Source organism: Ochotona curzoniae, unplaced genomic scaffold (genome assembly GCF_017591425.1).
Source record: "Ochotona curzoniae isolate NIBS_2020 unplaced genomic scaffold, NIBS_Ocur_1.0 contig_2927, whole genome shotgun sequence".
NCBI lineage: Eukaryota > Metazoa > Chordata > Mammalia > Lagomorpha > Ochotonidae > Ochotona > Ochotona curzoniae.
Window position 1 is genome coordinate 4,472,850 of NW_024465654.1, and position 20,159 is coordinate 4,493,008.

General features: G+C 43.0%; 1 long non-coding RNA gene across 4 annotated transcripts in view; it reads left to right on the plus strand.

Annotated features, from left to right (window-relative positions):
- Positions 1-17,969, plus strand: part of LOC121155489 — a 63,276-nt gene extending 45,307 nt beyond the window's left edge. For 3 of the 4 annotated variants that reach the window (XR_005883669.1, XR_005883671.1, XR_005883672.1), the window contains 4 exons: positions 5,809-5,919; positions 7,543-7,662; positions 12,370-12,557; positions 16,176-16,348. This is a non-coding gene — a long non-coding RNA (uncharacterized LOC121155489). Of the gene's footprint in view, positions 1-5,808; positions 5,920-7,542; positions 7,663-12,369; positions 12,558-16,175; positions 16,349-17,923 lie in introns of those variants that run through there. The other variant, XR_005883670.1, reaches the window with a different exon arrangement.
- Positions 17,970-20,159: the final 2,190 nt, after the last annotated feature.

Genomic DNA, 20,159 nt, shown 5'->3' on the forward strand with positions numbered 1-20,159 from the left:
TATTTTTATGTACTTTTAAAAATTATTTTTATGAAAAAGCAGTGACTTAGAAATTCACCATCATGGATCTAATTTTATGTTTAACATCAACTAAAGGCCTACGTTTGAGCAGACTATTCTAACTAGACTTCATTTCCAGAATCTGAAATGTGTAGAAACTGTTTTTCTTAGGTCCACTGACTTTAAAATAGGCATTAATTGTAAATGATTGTAAGTAGTTGTGCCTGACTGGTCTTCCCGATTTCATGTGCCCTGGGGGGAACTACCGGTGGTGTCCACAGCCCCGTTACCTGTGGTGCCAGGAAATACATTACAAATAAGGTATTTTAGCAAAACTAGGCTACAGTGGAGTCAGGCTTCTCAAACTCCTCTATCAGTTAATGACTTTTCTAATCTGAACAAAGCAGATAACCTCTTTTCTGCCATGTTTGCCTCCTTTTCTATCATTTAATATTATTGCAAGGATTGAAGAGGAACAAATGCTTAGTGATAGGAAGCACCAGGTTACTTCTAGTTGTAACTTGAACTATGAAATATATAAAGATACTATAGTCATTTCATGTCCTTTTCTTGCCATTGTACTTGAACACTGCTGGTCCGAATGAACATGATTTTAAAATTTCTATTATCTTTCTTTTATGTGGAGATACTGAAATTTCTTTGTCCTGTATATTTACACATGAAAAGCAAAAATTCCGAATAATCTTAACACCTTGGCATTTCATCATTTTAAGGGATCCTATGAAATGCATGTGATAAACAGTTCCAACATAGTAGTGGGTCCTACAGGCAGAGGAATTTCAATGGCAACTGGTTGAAGTTGGCTCTGGTGTGAGAAAAACCAGGGATTCATAGGTCCCGCTCACCCCTGAGGACATTAGCATGTACTCCTTTCCTTGGTCTCTCCAAACATTTTCCTCCATTTGTTCAGAAAACTCCGTGAAAATAGCTCACCATGACCCAATGCCTTTCATCCCGAAGTGTTCCTAGCTTCTTGCACGTGAACTCTTCTCTGTGTTGAATTCTTCCTTTGTCTGTGGTAGAGACCTAAAGCATCCCATTCTCTGCTCTCCTGCACTTGACTTTTGAGGACTGACAGCTTTAATCATGCCTCTCATGAGGCAAGTGTAGGAGCTTTCCTGGCATGAAAATAGTCTCGAAGAGCTGTAATTACAGCGAGGTGGCCGATAGGCAGCTTTTGATTACAGCAGGGGTAATCAACTTAACCTTCACGGCGTGATGACATAGAAGCCAGAGCTGTTGCCGTCGCCAGACATGACATTATAGCCCCGTTACTGGGACTGGTAGGGGTGTCCCTATTTATCCCCATATTTGAATTAATTAGATTGGTATTCTGACATTTTATACCATCTGATTAATTACACAAATAAAATTGGAATCTGAAAGCCAGAAAGGTTGAGCTTATGAGGAAGGAAAGAGCAAGACAAAGTCCCTTGCTAGCCTTCCCTACGGCTGCAAATAGAAACAGCACACACTTCTGCTTGTCAGGACGATGGACAGAGCAACTCACGCTCGGGTCATCCAGACTTGCTTCTTGAGCCAGAATCCTGGTCTCCTTGGACAGAAAGATTTTTTTATAAATAACTTTTGATTTTCATACATTTTACAAGGCTGTACTACTTGTAAACATTGTCATGGTTGAATATTTTGAAATGCAAAATTATCAAATCCACAAGGAAGTGGGAGCAACGAGAGCTCTTCTGAGCTCAAACGAATCATTCTACGCGCAGAAAGCCACTTGGCTCCCACCGGGATTCCAGAGCGACGGTCAGGGATCATTTTTCTTTCTCTTCCTAAACATGTCAATGTAACTCAAAACTCCAGCTGTTATCTTTAATTACCTGAATGGAAGAAAAAAATCTGTTACTCAGGTAGTCCAGGTTTTAATTTACCCCCTGTTATGACACTAAAATGTCAAGAGGAAAGTACACGATTTCCAGTGTGCTGTGCGGCATGGAGAAAGCGCCCAGCAGGCAGGGCTGCTAATAGATCTATCATTTAAAAACTGCAGGCTGTCTGCTCCATTCCGATGGCTGCTGAATTTCAGCTGGACATTGATTTGCAACCTCTTTTTCATATCTTTCCAGTTGGGGTTCAATTTCTTACTTTTGGCTTGACAATGTAAAGACAGCGCCCATGCTCCAATTGTGACAAAAACATTCTAGTCTACTTGTTATGCTTGCCGCCAGTTTGAAGGTAATTTGTGCTACATTTCGTCAAGTCATCCGTGCAGTATTTTCACTTACCATTAAAAAAAAACTGCATCTGTCTGTATATGAAAATATAAAAGTATGGCTTCATTTGAGTTTAGTAATACGATTATGGATTAAATGCATTTAAAAAATACAGGAATGATCCCAAATGAGAGTGCCCGTGATGGTGAGATGATATTTTTCCTCAGGCTATTAGGATCCTTGAACTTTGATTTTTTTTTTTAACTTAATGTCATGCCATTCTGCACAAGACTTGCTCGAGCACCCGATTCCTCCTGCGGTCCTGTCAGGGCCTTTGTTCTGGGCTGTGTCACCTGGTGTGTCCTCCTTATCCTGGGCGACGACAGCAGCACCGTGCTCCCACAGCCAGGTGGCCTCGGGACTCTGACCAGGGAAGCAGCTGCGTGTGCTTTCCGAGCATGGTTTTGCTCTGTCTGGAAGGTTTGTCATGAAATAGAGCTGCTAAAGAAAAGTTTCACAGTTTCTTTTTCTACTCAGTAGGCTGAATTTCTAGGTCATGTGGTAGCTTCATTCTGGCCCAGAAGCTATTAACGAGTCCAAGTCTCACAGGAAAATAAATAATTGAGCCCTGAGGAGGCATATGCAGTTAAGGCAAACATGGATTGAAATAACAAATGTTTATCTTGCTGTGTAGCTGGCATTATTCTGACTACTTTGTATTTTGCATTGTGATAAATCAAATAATTGTCACAGAAATAACTGTGAGTAGAACAAACTTTTTAAATATGTGACAATGCTTTTTATAAATAGTTTTCAAAAATTCATAGGAGGGTCTAGCGTGTTAGCCTAACAGTTAAAGTCCTTGCCTTACATGTACCAGGATCCCATATGGCATCAATTCTAATCCCAACGGCCCCACTTCCCTTCCAGCTCCCTACCTGTGGCCTGGGAAAGCATTCGAGGACGGCCCAAAGCCTTGGAACCCTGCACCTGTGTGGGAGACCTGGGGGAGGTTCCTGGCTTAGGATTGGTGTAGCTCTGGCCATTGTGGTCACTTGGGGAGTGAACCAGCAGATGGAAGATCTTCCTCTTTGTCTCTCCTCCTCTTTGTATATCTGCCTTTCCAATAAAAATAAACTAATCTTTTTTTAAAAAAAAATGCTAGGAAATGTGTTTTGTGGAGCTGGTGCCATGGTAGGCAGCCACGTTGAGCACAGGCATTCCATGTGGATCTGGTGGGAATCCCAGCTGCTCCATTTCTCCTCCTACTTCCTACGAGTAGACGTGGGAAAGCAAAGGAAGTTGGCCTAGGTTGTTTGAGCCGTGCACCAGTGAGGGAGACCCAGCTGAAGCTCCCAGCCCTGACTCTTGGCAGCCGTTTGAAAATGAGCCAGTAGATTGAATCCTCTCTCTCCCCCTCCTCCCATAAGTGCAAATTTCAAATAAATAGAAAATCATTTCAAAAATGCATTTTGTAAAAAAAACTATGCATGAATTTCAAAAGAAATTTTATTTCATTTTCACACAAACTTGCTGGCATATATCATTTATACACATGTGCAGATATATCTATGATTAGACTTGTATGTGCATTACACGCACAGGCAGACACGTTTGTACATGAAGCCACTTCACCCTTCCAGTCCTTAGCCGTCCGTCCCGCACTCCTTCCCTCCCCGTCTCTGTCTGTGAGGACTTGGCTCGCGCTCCTGAGCACACACGCCTGCTTTCATCCCTGGCTCCAGCCAGCAGGTGTCTCGCCCGCACAGAGCCTCATCACGGGTCCTCCTTTTCTACTCTGAGTGTCTGCCAACTTGGCATCTTACCTCCTGGAGGCACCGTGTTCCTTTCAGCCTAGGGTCAGGTCTGGTTTCTCCCAGGGTCAGTAGCCTGCAAATGACTCCATTTCTTACCGAACAAACCACAAAGTCCTCGCAGGGTTCTGTCAGGCTCTGTCATCTGCCGCTGTGCACCAGTGTCCCCATCTGCTCCTTTCGCCCTTAGCCACTGCCTGGCACACGTGAGACATATATTGCTCCTTTTTCTGGAAAATTCTTTGTCTACGTGGCCACTTGTCCAATGACTGTTTTGCAGGTCTTTTTTCCAAGTCTCACTTTTTAATATGAGAAAAATGTGTTCCACTTGTTGGTCACCCTTGTCATTACAATTTAGAAGCAAATCCAGAGATGCTAAATTTCTGGACTGTATGATTGACGTATGATTTATAGGTGATTCATATAGCTGACAGACTGGCGGTGTATGGGGTCACCTCAGCTCTTTGTTTTGCATACAGATGTAAGCTAGGAGCATCCATGTGCAGACTGGCGCTGTCCAACAGAGAGACAGGGCTATACCTGTGCCAGAAACAGGCGGCTCCTCTTCCTCCCCGTCGCAGGCCAGGTCCTGCCAGGTGCCACCTTCACTGCCAGGCACCGCTGGCCTGATTGCATCCTCCGGCCATTTTCTGTTCTCTCTTGTCATCTCCCAACCTTAATATTCAGCCACAAATGGAGTTTTCCTGTATTTCCTCTATCTACATCTTTATTTTTCATTTCTGACATAGGAAATGCTCAGTGGCTACTGTTCAGCATGTTGGATGACTGAACAAACGGTGAATACAAATGTTTGAAGTGTAAATTTCAATGTGCATACATTGAGATTTCAGCATTCCAAAGCTCATAGGCATAACATGGTATTCATATGCCTCTGTGTGTGTGTGTGTGTACGTGTGTACACCCTTAAATGGTTTTATCATCCTGACCTTGGAGACATGGGAAGTGTATTCCTGAATTACTTCCTGTATCTGTTGGCGCTGTAAGACCATGCAGCTCCCAGCAAAGAAGTGAAATACGTTTTCTGTGAAAATGTATCTTGTGGAAACTGATGAAACATTCTCGTTAAACAAAAGCCTTCAAACATATCAGAAGGTTTCACAAGAAAAACTGCAAACGTTAGCACTCCTTTAAATGCGCCCACCCTCCCCACCCCACAGGGACGCCATCCCTCCCATACAGTGTTCTCTAGCCATCAGAGTTCACCATATTTATTGTAGATATACTTTTACATCATAGATCAGTTACTAACAGAGTATTTGTATCCACGCTCCCACAATGCTCATGTCGAAGACTTAATTCCCAGGGTGGTGGTATTTCCAGATGGAGCCAGCAAGGAGGTCATTTGGGTGGTGTCCTCAGGTGGGCATCCAGTCCAGCAGGATTGGAGTCCTTATGAGAAGACATGGAGAACTCCCCACCCCACCACAGCCCCCTGTGGGCAGCCAGAAATTCCTTTAAGCTGGATCGTTGGTCTTGGTCTGCTAACCTCTAGAGCTGTGAGAGAAGAAATGAGGGCCATGGAAGGTGCCAGGCGGGGGTGCCTTGTGGTGGCCCTCCAGACTAAGGCACATCCTTTGCTGTATCCGAGTCAGCACTCAGCCTTGTTGCTTGGCGTAAACAGTGATGTTGAAGGGACAGAGACAGGGCTCTTGCCATTCCCTCGCTTGGGCTTGGGTTGCTTAGAAACAGCAAGCATTTACATATCTGGGATGACCTGCCCTTTTCCTGTGGGTGACGTTTTTCTTCCATCTTCTTCTTCCTCTCTTTTCTTGGGGCAGATGGAAGATGTGATTCCACCTCTGTTTCAGATGGAAAAGGAAATGGAACTGTGTGAGAACTGACCTTACTCGATCTGTGATGCTGGGCTGTTTCATCCCCAGTTGCCTAAGGTGAGAAGATACAGATGTGTCATTTGAATACAGGCTTTCAGCCATGGTTCTAGCATTTTCAGAGTTTCCATTGCCCTTGATACTTCAATGAAGTCATGAATCATCTCACAGAAGCACAACGCAGATGTGTATGAAGCTTCCCAGACCAAATGCCGCTCAACCAGGGACTGTCAGTGTCCTGGAGTCACTGGTCATGGAGCACTGGTCCAGGCAGTGGAGTGCTGTTTGTCGTAGTGGTTGAGGCTTACCTGAGCCTTGTCTAAGGACAAGAGGATGGAGAGACACTGAGGTCACAGAGTGTGAAATAGCATGGAAGTTTTGCACATTGGAGACAGGGCTGTGAGTCTCAGATGCTGTTAAATTGACAGTGCTGGGCAAACTCAGAACTCTCTAAGCTCCATAGGCTACCCACTGCTTTCCTGGAGGAATCAGCTAAGTAGGTTGCTGTGATATTTTTAAAATCATGTGGGGAATGCTTCAAGGTCTGATCACAGACCACACATTAAAATGAGTCATGATGATGACCTATACTTGGGGCCATAGAGACAAGCAGCCTTAGGGGAAATCAGCTTCTGAGAAGCAGCTTGTACATTCTGATGTATGTCATGTTATCCTAATAGAAGGGAGGCATGGGGCACGATTAGCGGGACTCCCCAAGTGGCTGCACTTACAAGCTGCTCCAGAGGCAGTGGCTGCAGGCACCCGGAAGGCATTCACTGAACCTCCTCTCCGTGGGCACGGCTGGGCTGGGTTCGAGCTGGACCCAGCCTGTTGTGCTCTTTCCACACAGCTCTGCAGGGGAATGAAAGAAGAAAAATCCAGAAAGCAAAAACTAACCTTGTAAGCTCCAACTTGTAATATCTCTAGTTGGAATGTAACAAGTGAAGCCCCAAGAAACTGCATAAAAAATGGGAGATTACTGCTAATGGTACTTTAATAATAATGAAAGCATACCAAAAAAAGGTCCCTCCATGGTCCTCTTTATCATATTAGGTATTTGAAAGCAAACACAGGGGAAGCTGTGATGTGTGTAAAAGTGCAGGTAACGACATCTTCTGATCCTGGAGTTAGCCTTCCTCTTTCTAGAATGATCATTCCCTTCCAACCATTGCCAGGCAAGCATGGGGTCATGGTGCAGGATGTTGATGATGCTCTGAGGAAAGCAGAGTGTTGAAGACATCTTAGCTACCCGGGACTAAAACTAAAAACACACTGAATGCTGTGAAGACTACTCCGGTTTGTAGCAGAGAACAGGATGGACTTCTCTGTGAAAGCTCCAATCTTCCCACGGAATCCTCTGACACTGGGCCAGCGGCACCTTGTTCCGTGATGCAGCACAGCGACGGCTCCTGAGCCCTGTGCCGTTTGTGAGTGCAGACCAGGAACAGAACTTCCCCGATTGCACAGGGCGAAGTCAGGATGACAGCCAGACAGAGCTCGGAGGGTGAGCTGCTCGGTGTCTGCAGCCTCCACTCTGCCCCGCAGCCCGGAGGAGGGTCTGAAGGAGCTGCCTTTAGCTTTAGTTGCTGGCTTCATTCTTTCGGTGGACGCTTAATAAAGCATAGGCTTTGCAGTTTTAAAATGATTCTAGTTTCAACATATTCCTTCTGTATCTTTCAACAGGAAACGGCTGTGTTGAGAGACATTTTTCAGCGTTTTTTTTTTGTGTGTGAGATGCTGGTTGAAAAGAGCCCTACTTTTTGAATTCCAGCTCTGAAAATTATGTGGCCTTGGAAAAGCAACGTAAGCTTTCTAAACTGTATTTTCTTGTCCACGAAATGGAAGTGATGATGTTTGTAAAACCTTTCTCACAGAGTTACTGTGATGACAAAATTACATAACTGAGAATGCCTTCATCATCGTAATACTATCATTATTATTATTTCTGTAATGTGTGCCTCTTCTTACAGATCAAGTCAGCTCACAGGTTGAGTTTACCTTTCCTGCTAGTGGTATTTCATACTTGTAAGGTGGCTTAATGCCAGCAGGCAGCGGATGGCACAGTCTCTGTTGTCAGCTTCTGCCCTGTAACACAGTTCTGTCAGTGTCAGTTTTTTGCTCATTGTTCTGGAGGCTGACCAGCCCGAGACCTGGCGTGGTCCGAGGTTTGGGGTTGAGTCATTTCGTGGCTCATGAATGCAGTGTTTCAAAAAGAAGTGGGAAATGGAATTAAAAGAAATGTATTCTGAAATGAGTACATTTGAGGGGTCTTCAAAAACTTAGGAAAATGCATGTAAAAATATGCAAGGATTTCGTTTTTTGCACCCAGACGTTCTTATCATTCGGGCCAGTTTCTGTCAGCTCTTCGAAGTCGCCCTGTACGGCATTTCTTGCTGTGACCCTGTGTGGTAGAAATGGCACGGGAGCTCTCTGGACTCGTTCCATCAGGGTGCCAGCACCAGCCTGGGCTAAGCCTCAGGTCTCATGCCAGTCCCAAAGCTGACCACCTCCTGCTGTCAGCATGCACATCCACACCACAGCCATTCCCTGGGCTGGTCTAGGGAAGAACCTTGTGGGAGATTGGTGCTTAGAACAAAGTTGTCCTTTAGAGTTCACTTTTCGTATTTAAAAAGCATTATAATATTTCATTATTCAAAACTGATCATCAAAAACACATCACTGGGGCCAGCTCAGTAGGCTTAGTAGGTTAGGCTTCTGCTTCCATGTGCGACACCAGCATCCCGTATGGGTGCCAGTTCATGTCGTGGCTCGAAAAGCAGCAGAGGATGGCACAAATTCTTGGGCCCCTGTGCCCACATGGGAGACTCAGATCACATGGATCCTGCCTTCAGATCGACTGGGTTCTGGCCATGGGGACCACTTAGGGAGTGAGCCAGCAACTGGAAGATATCGTTGTCTTTCTTTCTGTATCTCTTTCAAATAAAATTAAAAATAAATCTTTAAAAAAGAAAAAGCGCTTTTCTGACCTGAAACCCAGAGATGAGAACATCTTACATAATTGTCTCTTTATTTTATTCCTTGTTCCTATAATCAACACTCTACAGAAAAACTTGGGTCATTTTAGTAATGCTAGTGTGCCAGGGTTTTAATTAAATGTGAGCATGGGTTTTCTGTGAAGATGAATGAAATAATAAAGTGAAAATCTTAGAAATTTTCCAGGAACAAGGATTACCACTAAAGTGTTAGTTTCACTCATTTACTCAACAAAACGATCTTATCACCTACTATGTTCCAAGCCCCATTCACAGAGTTTGGGATAATGGAATGGAGGCAATGGATGAATTTCCTACCGTTAGAGTTATATTCGAGTGTTAGGAAGAGTGCACAGATAACATTTATAGGCATCATATGTGAGAATATTTTTGTGCAGCTTCTAAGGGAGACATATAAATTGTGCATATGTGCAGTGTGATGTTTCAGTATGTGCCTGCTCTGTATACTGGTCATTCAGGGCAAACAGCAATCTCCTTATGCATTTCACATCTCTTTATGGTAAAAACTTTCAAAGTCTTTTAGATTTTTAAAAAATATTTATCCTCTTTTATTGGAAAAGCAGATTTACAGAGAGAAGGAAGGAGAAACAAAAAGATTTTTCGTTTGCTGGTTCACTCCGCATCTAGCCACAATGGATTTCCCAGACCGTTAAGCAGAGAGCTGGACTGGAAGTGGAGCAGCTGGGCCATGAGCCAGCACCCCTGTGGGATAATTAGTTCGTTTATTCACCCTACTGACCCCATTAGGCGTTTTTCAGAGAAAATTATCGTTATGCTATTAGTCACCCTATGGTGCAATGTTAACACCAAAAGTTGGTAATGCTGGCTAGCTAAGAGATGCCAGTGGCTCATGGAGCTGGCTAGCTACATCTTATCTGCTAGTCAAACTTTCCTTATCTCCCCCCGCCCTCCCCAGCTTCTGGTATCCACTATTATATTTTTATCTTCTGTGAGATCACCTTTATTCTTTTTTAGATTCAAAATATGTTTGCTGATATAATAAAAAAACAAATAAGTGCTAGAGATCAGGAATGGGATGAACTTACACGTGTAAATAAAGCTGTCATTGGAAGTCTAATGGAAAATATTGGACTTAAGGATAACTTCAATAAATATAAATTAGCTATGCACATATGTGGCCAAAGCACTTCCCAGGTGAGAGGACAGAAGCACTAGGGCACTGCAGTGGGCGAATGCCTGCCATGTGGAAGGATGTTGACAAGGTCCGTGTCACTGGGGCGTGATGACTGGAGGACGATGAGAGCAGATCAAGTCTTGGGGGAACGCCCACTAAATCCCTGGGAAGATCTGTTGCAGGGAGCTGCTGGAAGGAATGGCATTGCTGGACCAGATTTCAACAGAATTCTGCCATCTGAGGGTAGGGATGTGTCCTGGCAAGGTGAGAGCAGAGAGGCAACTTGACTGGCTGCGGGCAGGGATGAGAGGTGTGGACACAAGGGCCTGATGAGAAATGTCTGGTGTGGATTTATTCTAAAAGTAGAGTCAAGAGATTGCTGTATGCTGTGGATGTGGGATGTGAAACTCATCAAAAATATTTGCAGAGTGTTTTAATTTATAGCTAAATGAAGCTCACATATATGGTCAGAGAGAGGTACAAAGATTTTTTTTAAAGATTTATTTATTTTCATTGAAAAGGCAGAAAGAAAGAGAGACAAAGAGAAAGATCTTCTAACTGCTGGTCAACTCCCCATATGGCCACAATGGTCAGAGCTGAGCCAATCTGTAGCCAGGAACTTCTTCCAGGTCTCCCTAAGGCTTTGGTCCGTCATCCTCCACTGCTTTCCCAGGCCACAAACAGGGAGCTGGATGGGAAGTGGGGCAGACAAAACATGAACAGGCATACATATGGGATCCTAGCACTTGCAGGTGGAGGATTAGCTAATCGAGCATCCACACTGGTGCCAAAGATTTTGAAACATGAAACAGAAAGGTGGGAATTAACTATAAAGATTTAGATGGGCTATCTCCACATATCTCCCATCTTGGAGAAGGAAGACTTGATTATTTTACGGAGTGGAGGGCACTACTCCCAAACCTAACTGGTGATTCATGACTTACATTGTTCCCAGAGGGACAGAGCAGGCAGTAGAGGAACACCAAAGAATAAAGTGTAAATTCTCTCTTTTCTTTGAAAAAAAAAAAAGATTGATTTTATTTTTATTGAAAAGATGGATTTTATTGTGAAGGAGAGACAAAGAGAAAGATCCTCCATCTGCTGGTTCACTCCCCAAGTGGCCATAACAGCCAAAGCTGAGCTGATCCCATGCAGGTGCAGGGTCCCAAGGCTTTGGGCCATCCTCCTCTGCCTTTCCAGGCCTTAAGCAGGAAGCTGGATGGGAAGCGGAGTAGCCAGGATATGAACTGGTGCCCATGAGGAATCCCTGCATTTGTGAGGGGAGGATAGTTTTGAGTTACTGGGCTGGGTCCAAGAGTGCAAATTCTTCAGAGGTGAGCTGGTAGGAGTAACAGGGTTGGCACAGACTAAAACCAGAGTCTTTGGGTCTGACTTTTTGTTCCTTGCTAACCTGTTTATTCATGTGTAAAGTGGAGATGGTGAAAGACTAGTACTGAATTCAAAATGTCATTTCAGGGATGAAAACAATTATTTTAAGAAAAAGACTTAGAATCCTAACATGTTTTGCTAGAAAATTGTGTTGAGTCACTGCTGGTTGTTAGTTAGTGTGTATGTGCCTGTGAGTCGGGGATTGTTCCTTTTATGTTGGTCTTTTATTACCACTCTATACTCCCTTTCGATGCCCAGAAAATTTGCTAAGTTGCAAGTGTATTAAGAAGTAAGCTGAGCAGCCTCTGAAGGGCTGATCATGTTCAGTAAATGCAAATGAAATTTACTCATAAGTCAAAATACATTTGACTATTTTATTAGAGATCAAAGAGGACCAAAAACACGTGTCAACAAACAGATTGTCTTCAACATTCCTCCAGCATTGGGGAAGCACTATCAAAGGCAAATGGTGACTGAATGACTCCCAATAACTGTTGTGGTGGCAGTGTGGCAGTGTGATGGGTCACTGTTTCCTGTAGGATTGCTTTAAAAGGAAGCAAAAATGCTAGCATTAGCCACTAACAAAAACCGTTTCTAGACAGTGAAGGAAATGTGCTTCATAATAATCTTTTTTCCTGAGATTTCTGTTTTCTGTGATTCTAGTCTGATAATCCTCTCTATTATTTTAACATGCTTATAGTGCATATTATCACTTCTGGAATTTCAATTTATTTTTACACATATAGTCATCATATTTTAATTGATTATTTCCTTGTTGTTTGGAAATATTGCAGGATATACAATTCATATCGATAATGCACACATAAATAATTTTTCAAAGTATATTATTTTTTTGAAGTCAGTCTTATGTGTGAAGGAATTCCATTTAGCTCCATTTCCAGAAATTGTTTCTACACGTAAAGTGTAACTCCTATAGTACGTTCTGTTCTGAGACTCAGGGTTTTCTTTCAGAAATTATCAAAAGGAAAGCAAGAAAAAGGGGGAAAAAATGTGCTGTCCAGCGAAAGAAGACAACTTGCTTGACTTCTCTCAGCGAGAAGAAAGACTTGGAAACTTCTGTTCAGCACACCGGACTTGTCACTGTCATCATCAAGCCATCAAACTCAACACAAGAGCCACAAAATGATCAAAAATGCAGAGTAAGCTTCTTTTGGTCATTAACATTTATCTCTGTAATTACACTTTTCATTTTTTAAAAGATGTATTTATTTGCTTGTTTATTAGAAGGCAAAGACATAGGAAATAGAAACAAACACAGAGAGATCTCCCTCCTGTGTGTCACTCCCCAGGTGACCACAGTGTGGCGCAGTGGAGCCAGTGGAAGCCAGGAGCCATGAGTGCCTCCAAGCACAACCAGAACCCAGAGTGGCCCTTGGGTCATTGCGCACTGCTTTTCCAGCAGGGAGCTGGACTGGAGACAGAGCAGTTGGGAATCAGACTGGAGCTTGGACACGGATGCTTTGTTGCAAATGGCAGCTTAACCTGCGGCCTCACCGTGCTGGTCCCCCTCATCTGTCTCATTTGCTCTAAATGCATCCAGACATTTTGTTTTCCCCTGGAGTGCCCCCAGGCATCTATCTCACTCAGTACAATTAAAATTTCATTTTGCAACTCCTGAGGTTTATCTGAATTTGGTACTACTTTGGAAATTTCCATTATTTGTGTGTCTCAAGAGGACTTCTTTTAAAAAGATGAAATGTAAACTCAGCAGTGATGATGTTGTTTTGGCACGTGTGACTCCTAAATTGATGTCGCAAGAAGACACACCATTAACTTTCAATAACATTATCTGGAACAGAAAATCTGGAAGACCAAGTTAATGCTGTTTGAGATAAATTTAAAACAAACATGGGTACATCTATGCACATTGATTACATTATAAGGGGCATTGTAAAGAAGGATAAGGAAAGTGAAGCTGGGCTTTATTAGAACCAAGTGGACTTCCGCCCACTGGAGTGATGTTCTGATTGTGTATGTTACTTGTATGGGAACTGGGCACGCACAGTAGACACTGGGGCACAGTCGTTCGAACCCTGCCTCGCTCACTCCGTCTCTGATTCAGCTTCCTGCTGCCATGCTTGGGAGGCAGATGGAGGACCCCAGCTGGGGCTTCAGGCTCCCGATTATGGTCTGACCCAGTGCAATTGTTGTGGCCACTTGGGGGTGACCCAGAGGCTGAAAGATCAGTTCTCCATTACTGTGCCTTTTAAAAGGTAAATGCAACTGAGAAAAAGAAATAAAGGCACTGCACTCCTATCTAACTAAATGTTGGGGAAATCAAACAACATTGCCAACAACAACAAAAGACTCCTTTCTACCAATACAGAAGAACCAATGCATTATTGGGAAGTGTTTTCAGGCTTATATGTCCTGGGAACAGAAGAGCGACTATAAACTCCAGAGAATTGTATACAAGTGTACAGAGTAAAGTAGATGAATAAAATATATCTGTTTGCTTCCTTGAGAGATGAGTGCATGCACATTATGATTGTCTCAGTGACAGTTCGGCATCGGTTTGGGGGTAAGTCCTCTGCTTTCCCAGGAGCATTAGCAGGGAGTTTGGTTGGCAGTAGCGTGGCTTGGATTTGAATCGGTGCCTGCATGAGATACTGGCATAATAGCAATGGTTTTACCTGCCATTCCACAGCACTGGACCCCTGCCAAGCAGCGTCGTTTCTTTTTTTAAGATTTCTTATTTTTTGTTTTTATTTATTTGAAAGGCAGGAACACACACAGAGAAAAACATTTTATCTGCTGGTTTACTCCCCGGATGGCTGCAAAGCCAGGACTTGGCCAGCCTAAAACCAGGAGCCTAGAGCCTGTTCTGTACCTCACCCATGCAGGTGTAGGGACCCAAGCACTTGGGCAGGCCTCTGTTACTTTCCCAGGCACATTTGCAAGGAGCTAGAACACAAGTGGAGTACACAGATCTTGGACCAATACCCACGTGTGATGCTAATGTCACAGGTGGAGGTTTAAGCTGCTACGCTACAATGCTCCCCCCACCCAAGCGAGCATCACCTTTACTGCTCAACCAGTGATTATATCAACTGCACCGTAGTATATATTGATTCTTTTCATCTCAACAAAGCATATGCATAAAGCCACTTAATAGTTAAAGAATTCATTTTTTTTAAAGGTTCAAAACAATGTGCTTGTGACTTAAAAATAGCAATTGAGGAATTTTACTTGAAACTGGAAAGGATATTGTTTTAAATAAGAACCGATCAAATGCACATCAAAACGTGTTTTTCTTATGAAGAAATTCATTAAAATATGTTGGTGAATATATATATGTATATATATATATATTCCTATAGATGAAGAAATTTTGCTTATTTTTGGCAAGGAAGGACCGGTGCTGTAGAGACAAGTCTAAGTTCACTGTGTCCCGTAAGAATCCAGTGAAAACGCAGTGTGATTTTTTCTTTGTCTGTGTTCACACAGAAGGATGCATTTCTGAGAACTTAAGACACTTCAGAGAATTGAAAAAAATATCTTCTCTCTTCATTTTAAAAATACTCTGCATAACATTTTCACAGTTGAAATGATTTGATAATATAACACACATAGGTGGGATGGAATAGATTTTACTGAAACAGATTCTAAATTTCTTTTTTTAAAAAAAGGAGTTGATAGATATTGAAATATAAATACCAATCCAAGAAAAATATAAATTTTGAAATGAAATTTAGATGAAAAAGTTCATTCTAACGTCCTCACTGAAGAAAACAGAAAGTTCAGAAAACTTAGCTACAAAATAAGGACACAACAATGGAATGGCCGCACGGCAAACGCTGCACCTGCAGCAGTGCTGTGAGATAATCCTAAATCGGGACAGATACTGTTGGAGTATGTTTTGTAGAAGATTGGTCATCAATATGTCACCAACTCTTGTAATTCCAAAGAGAAAATGACCCAGAGAACAAGGAGGTAAATATCAGAAATAGTGTTTGCATATTAAAAAAAACCTCAATTACTAGACAATGAATGGAAATACACACGAAACCATAGACTTATCAGGTTAACCACAAGTCAAAACGGAAAGACCTGCAAGACCACAAAATGACAAGGATCCCCTCCTTGTTGATAAGAACATGGATTCGTATGAATTTTTGTAAGTAATTTGCTAATATTCATCAGAACCTAAATGCATTTTTAAGCACGACTTAGGAAATTATCCCCAAGAGACAACTGCCACACAATTGAACAAATATATTAGATATATGTTTGTTGTTTCACTGTTTTTGACAGTGAACTAATACAAGCAAGGTGAAGGTTTGCAAATACATTCTGGTTAAATAAATAACTATTTTTAAAATACATATTAGTTTCTTTGTATAAATATAATAATCCTGAAATTCTATAAAGCCCTTAAAAATGAGATATTTTAGTGGTGACAGAGTTAACTCTCTGATATATTGTTTAATTTAAAAAAAACAGTTACAAAATAATAATAAAATTATCTCTCATATGCAGTTTTGTGTATGTGTCCCCAGAGAGAATGACTTGGAAAGACAGCACATTTTGGGGCTCTTCATCTAGTATTTCACTGATTATTTGTAGTAAAAATAATGACACTTTCAGATTTTAAAAATAATTGATGAATTGTAAAATATATGCTCAGTTGTATACAGTATTTTTCAGAGTACAGTGAGTGGCTATTTTTTTTACATAAACTGGCTTAAAATTGCTACATGATGTTGCAAGATGTTACACATCAAATATGTTACATAGACACATTCTTGACCCACCAGATGTGACTGTAGCAGTGCCTGGCAGGTGGCTGCGGGGAGCTGATGGCGCACAAGGACCGTGGGGAGCAGACAGATGCTGAAACAGTCCCAGCCCAAACACCCACAGGTAGGCTTGGTCTCAAGCCAGTCTTTAAAATCGGAATATTTCACTTAGAAATTTTGCATTGTTCATTCCCCTGAATGCTCAGTGGATCAGGTACCCTGGGGCAGAACTATGCTGTTGGCCAGCAAGTGCAGGGAGCGGCGGCCGCCCTGTGAGGAGGTTTTTGCTGGCAGAACCCATCACTTCTTTTCTTAATTGAAGGGTTTTATGCGTTGAATGATGCATTATGTTTATGACCTCATCATTTCTTGTTGTTGCTGTTCTAATTTGTTCTTTAAGTGCTTTTACGATATTTGGTAAGCAGTGCATTCCCGTGCACTCCCAAGGCTTGCTCTGAGATATTCCTGCAGTATTTTTGTCAAGAAGGAGGCTGTTTGCTTTATTGGAATGATTCCCCTTTGCCCCACCCCCGACCACCGCCGTAGGTTGCCGGCTTCCGTAGGAGCTTTATTACCTTACAGCACATAAGCCTCAAAGATTTACTGTTTGATTTGGAACCCAGAAATCTGAAGGTGAGTGTGTGGCCTGGACTATCTAGTGGGACTTCCGGTCCATCAAAGGTTTTGCCCTAATATGCAGGGAACGCCCTGGCTTTGGACAGTAGACGCTTTTCTAATTTCTTTCTTGTATGATGAAGGCCAGCTCTGTTAATTTTCAGTTTCTTCCGGCTCCCCGGCAGCATGTGCAGTCTGCTTCTGCTGCTCCTGAAGCTGTGTTTGTGTGGTGGGAATTTATTTTTATTCCCAAATAGCAGCATAGCCTGATGTATATTGGAAATCTGTCAAATTGTATTAAGCCGCTCCTGATTGAATTAGCAGGTTTCCAAGTCTCGCTTTTCACAGCTGTCATGGAATAGAAACTGCACGATCTGTCCAGCTGGTTCCAGGGCAGGTGCTTTTGTCTTGACAGACATTCTTTGTCCCAACCTGGCAGGTGATTGGAAGTTTTCTTAGGAGGATTATGAGAGGAAGTCAAGGGGAAACATTTTTTTTCTCACTCCAGCAACTTCACTTTGCACTTATCACTTAGTCCAAACCCAGTGGTTACCTGCTTAGTAACCATCAAAACTGAAAAGAGTTCCTGTGCTATGAGAGAAGTCAAACTGACTCGAGCAAACCAGATGTTTTTGGAAAGAACTTGAAACACACACATTGTCCGACTGCCCGGCCCTGGCCCGTCACTGCCGTGAGCGTGTAAGCCCTGCCCTGACCCGTCACTGCTCTGAGTGTGTAAGCCCGGCCCTGACCCATCATTGCTCTGAGCGTGGAAGCCCGGCCCTGACCTGTCACTGCTCTGAGTGTGTAAGCCCGGCCCTGACCCATCACTGCTCTGAGCCTGTAAGCCCGGCCCTGACCCATCACTGCTCTGCGTGTAAGCCCGGCCGTGGCCCGTCACTGCTCTGAGCGTGTAAGCCCGGCCGTGGCCCATCACTGCTCTGAGCGTGTAAACCTTATAGTTTGTACATCCCAGGAAGTGTTTGGGAAATAGTCTGGTGGTGAGGGAGCTTTCTGCGGTGCTGGGAAAGTGGCGCTCAGAGGGAGAAGTCCCTTGGCTTTCACAAAGGAAACAACATCGGAGTTTCAGGATGATTGAATGGACATGTTGATGGCTAATAACAGAGGCTGGATAACGTCATTGTAAACAGGATGCACCATTGAAAGCATCAAACTTCTGTCTTAAAAATCAAGAGAGAACCATGGGACATGCACAGGTAAATGCCCATCCACTCTAGAGCAAACACGACGTGAAAACCGCAGCCCTCGTTCTGATCTGCCAATTCTAGTGGGAACATGCTCAACAAGCTTAATGCATTCAACAGAATGACACATTATTCAAAAGTAAGTGAAAAGCAGCAAGTTTTGAAAGATGTTTACTGAAAATGAAAGTGATCGAGCGAAACAATGCACATAGCATTTGAGAAGCAGCAATTTCTGCTTGAACACTTAAATGAGTTTGAAAGTGAAGTCTCTAAGGATTGGCAAGGCTCGGAAGAAGTTACAACTGAAACAAGTAGGCCACATTCAAAGAAAAAAACAATGCTATTTCAGAGCCTAGATGGAGAGAAGGTAAGAGGCTGTTCCAGACATCCTCAGGCGAGGTTTTCTGCCTTTGCCAAAACGATGTCCAAGCTCGTGGACAAGCAGTCAAAAGGTACAGCCCGGGGACAGGGCTCTATATAGTTTTGTGGAATAGGTGCTAATTTAGGAAGCTTGGCTAGAGATCAGGCCCTGGCTACTCCCGCAGGAAGCAGACAAGGACTGGACAGTGCCAGGCTGTGGTCCCAGAAGTGGATTAGAGTCCAGGGGAAAAGCCAAATCCACCAGTTGTGGGCACCTCCTTTATGCAAAGTTGGAAGAGGATCAGTTGTAAGAAATTAATGAAAAACAATGATCCAGCAAAGGCTCACGGCATGATGAACAGATTTCATGGTCTTTAAATGTGCTTATAAAGTGTAGTTCATGTTATAAATATTAAATAGGAAATCAACTATTAAATGGTTCATATAGTTCCTGGCACATATGGCCCTTCAGCAGATGTTGCTTTGTGCAGAAATTGGAGCACATATTGGTCTTCATTGGCCCTAAGTTTTTATTAACATGGCGCATTTATATAAAGTAAGTTGCTCTGGGTACATACTGCCATGTTGAATTATTTATGTGAATGATGTAGTAATGCAAATTAGCTTATTGAGACACAAGCATGTGTATGTGTTATAAATATGTATTTATTTCGAAAGCCAGAGCTACGAGAGAGAGATCCATGGAGATCTTCCATCAGCTGATTGTCTTGCCAGATGGCTACAATGTCTAGTTCTGGGCCAGGCAAAAGCCAGGAGCCAGGAGCTTCTTCCATGGCTTCCATGTGAGTGGCATGGAGACCTGGAAATAAACGCTGGTGTGATCTGCTGCCTTTCCCAGCTTGCAAACAGGAAGCTGGATCAAAAGTGGAGCAGTTGAGAAACTCGTAGCTGTGTAGGATTCTGGCATCCTGGGAGTTGGTTTTACATGTGTATATATATATATATATGTCTTGATAACAAGGTTTAAGTCCCTCTTTCTGACTAAGGATTTTCTCAGCTGCAGTATTAGATGTGCTTGTCTTAAGGCAGCAACTCAAGTAGGGAAGGGTGAAGATACTGTGGAAAACTGCAGCTTTTCTTTATAAATCCTGCTTTAAGGTCATTTCTACTCTTTTATGGGTTAATTTTATTTAATTTGTCTTGCTGCAATGATTTTGTAGAAAAGAAGTTATGAATGCGTAAGGCTATAGAGGAAAAAACTGAAATTTTGTTTTTAAAGACGTTTCCTAGACGGCCTCATCTTCAGGAGTATTCCGTGTGACAGGCATGGTTCCTAGCTGCGTTCAGCAACCCCTAGGAAGCTTGGGGTCTCTGTAGGCAGAGTGGGCATGATGCCTGCAGAGGATGCTCTAAAGGGTGCAAAAAGTTCCAGACTCTTCCAGATCTTTCCTCACCGGTTTGCTAAAAAGTCCAGCACACTCCAGTTAAAAGCTGCTCCTCTGATGCCACAGTGAGCAATGTGTTTTGGATTGTATCCAGCCCGGGAAGGGAGGTGGATGTGCTGCACTGAGAGGGCACACTGGGGTACTCCATCTTCTGAGAAAGGCAGACCTGGTGCCACACAAGACTGGGCTCAGAGGCTGGAGCCGCCCACAGGTGAGAGGGGGCCTCAGGAACCGCAGAGGCTGCAAACATTTGCTCACATAGCAACTGTGTGTTGCTTGGGAGTGAGAGCTGGCACAGCCCAAGAGTTTATCTCAGCAGCTGTTTTAAATGCTGGTGTAACCACAAAGAAATCAGGGTGGTTACCACTCAGTCTTCTGCATTCTCCCCGTTTCCTATTCTTTTAGACTTTAAGATG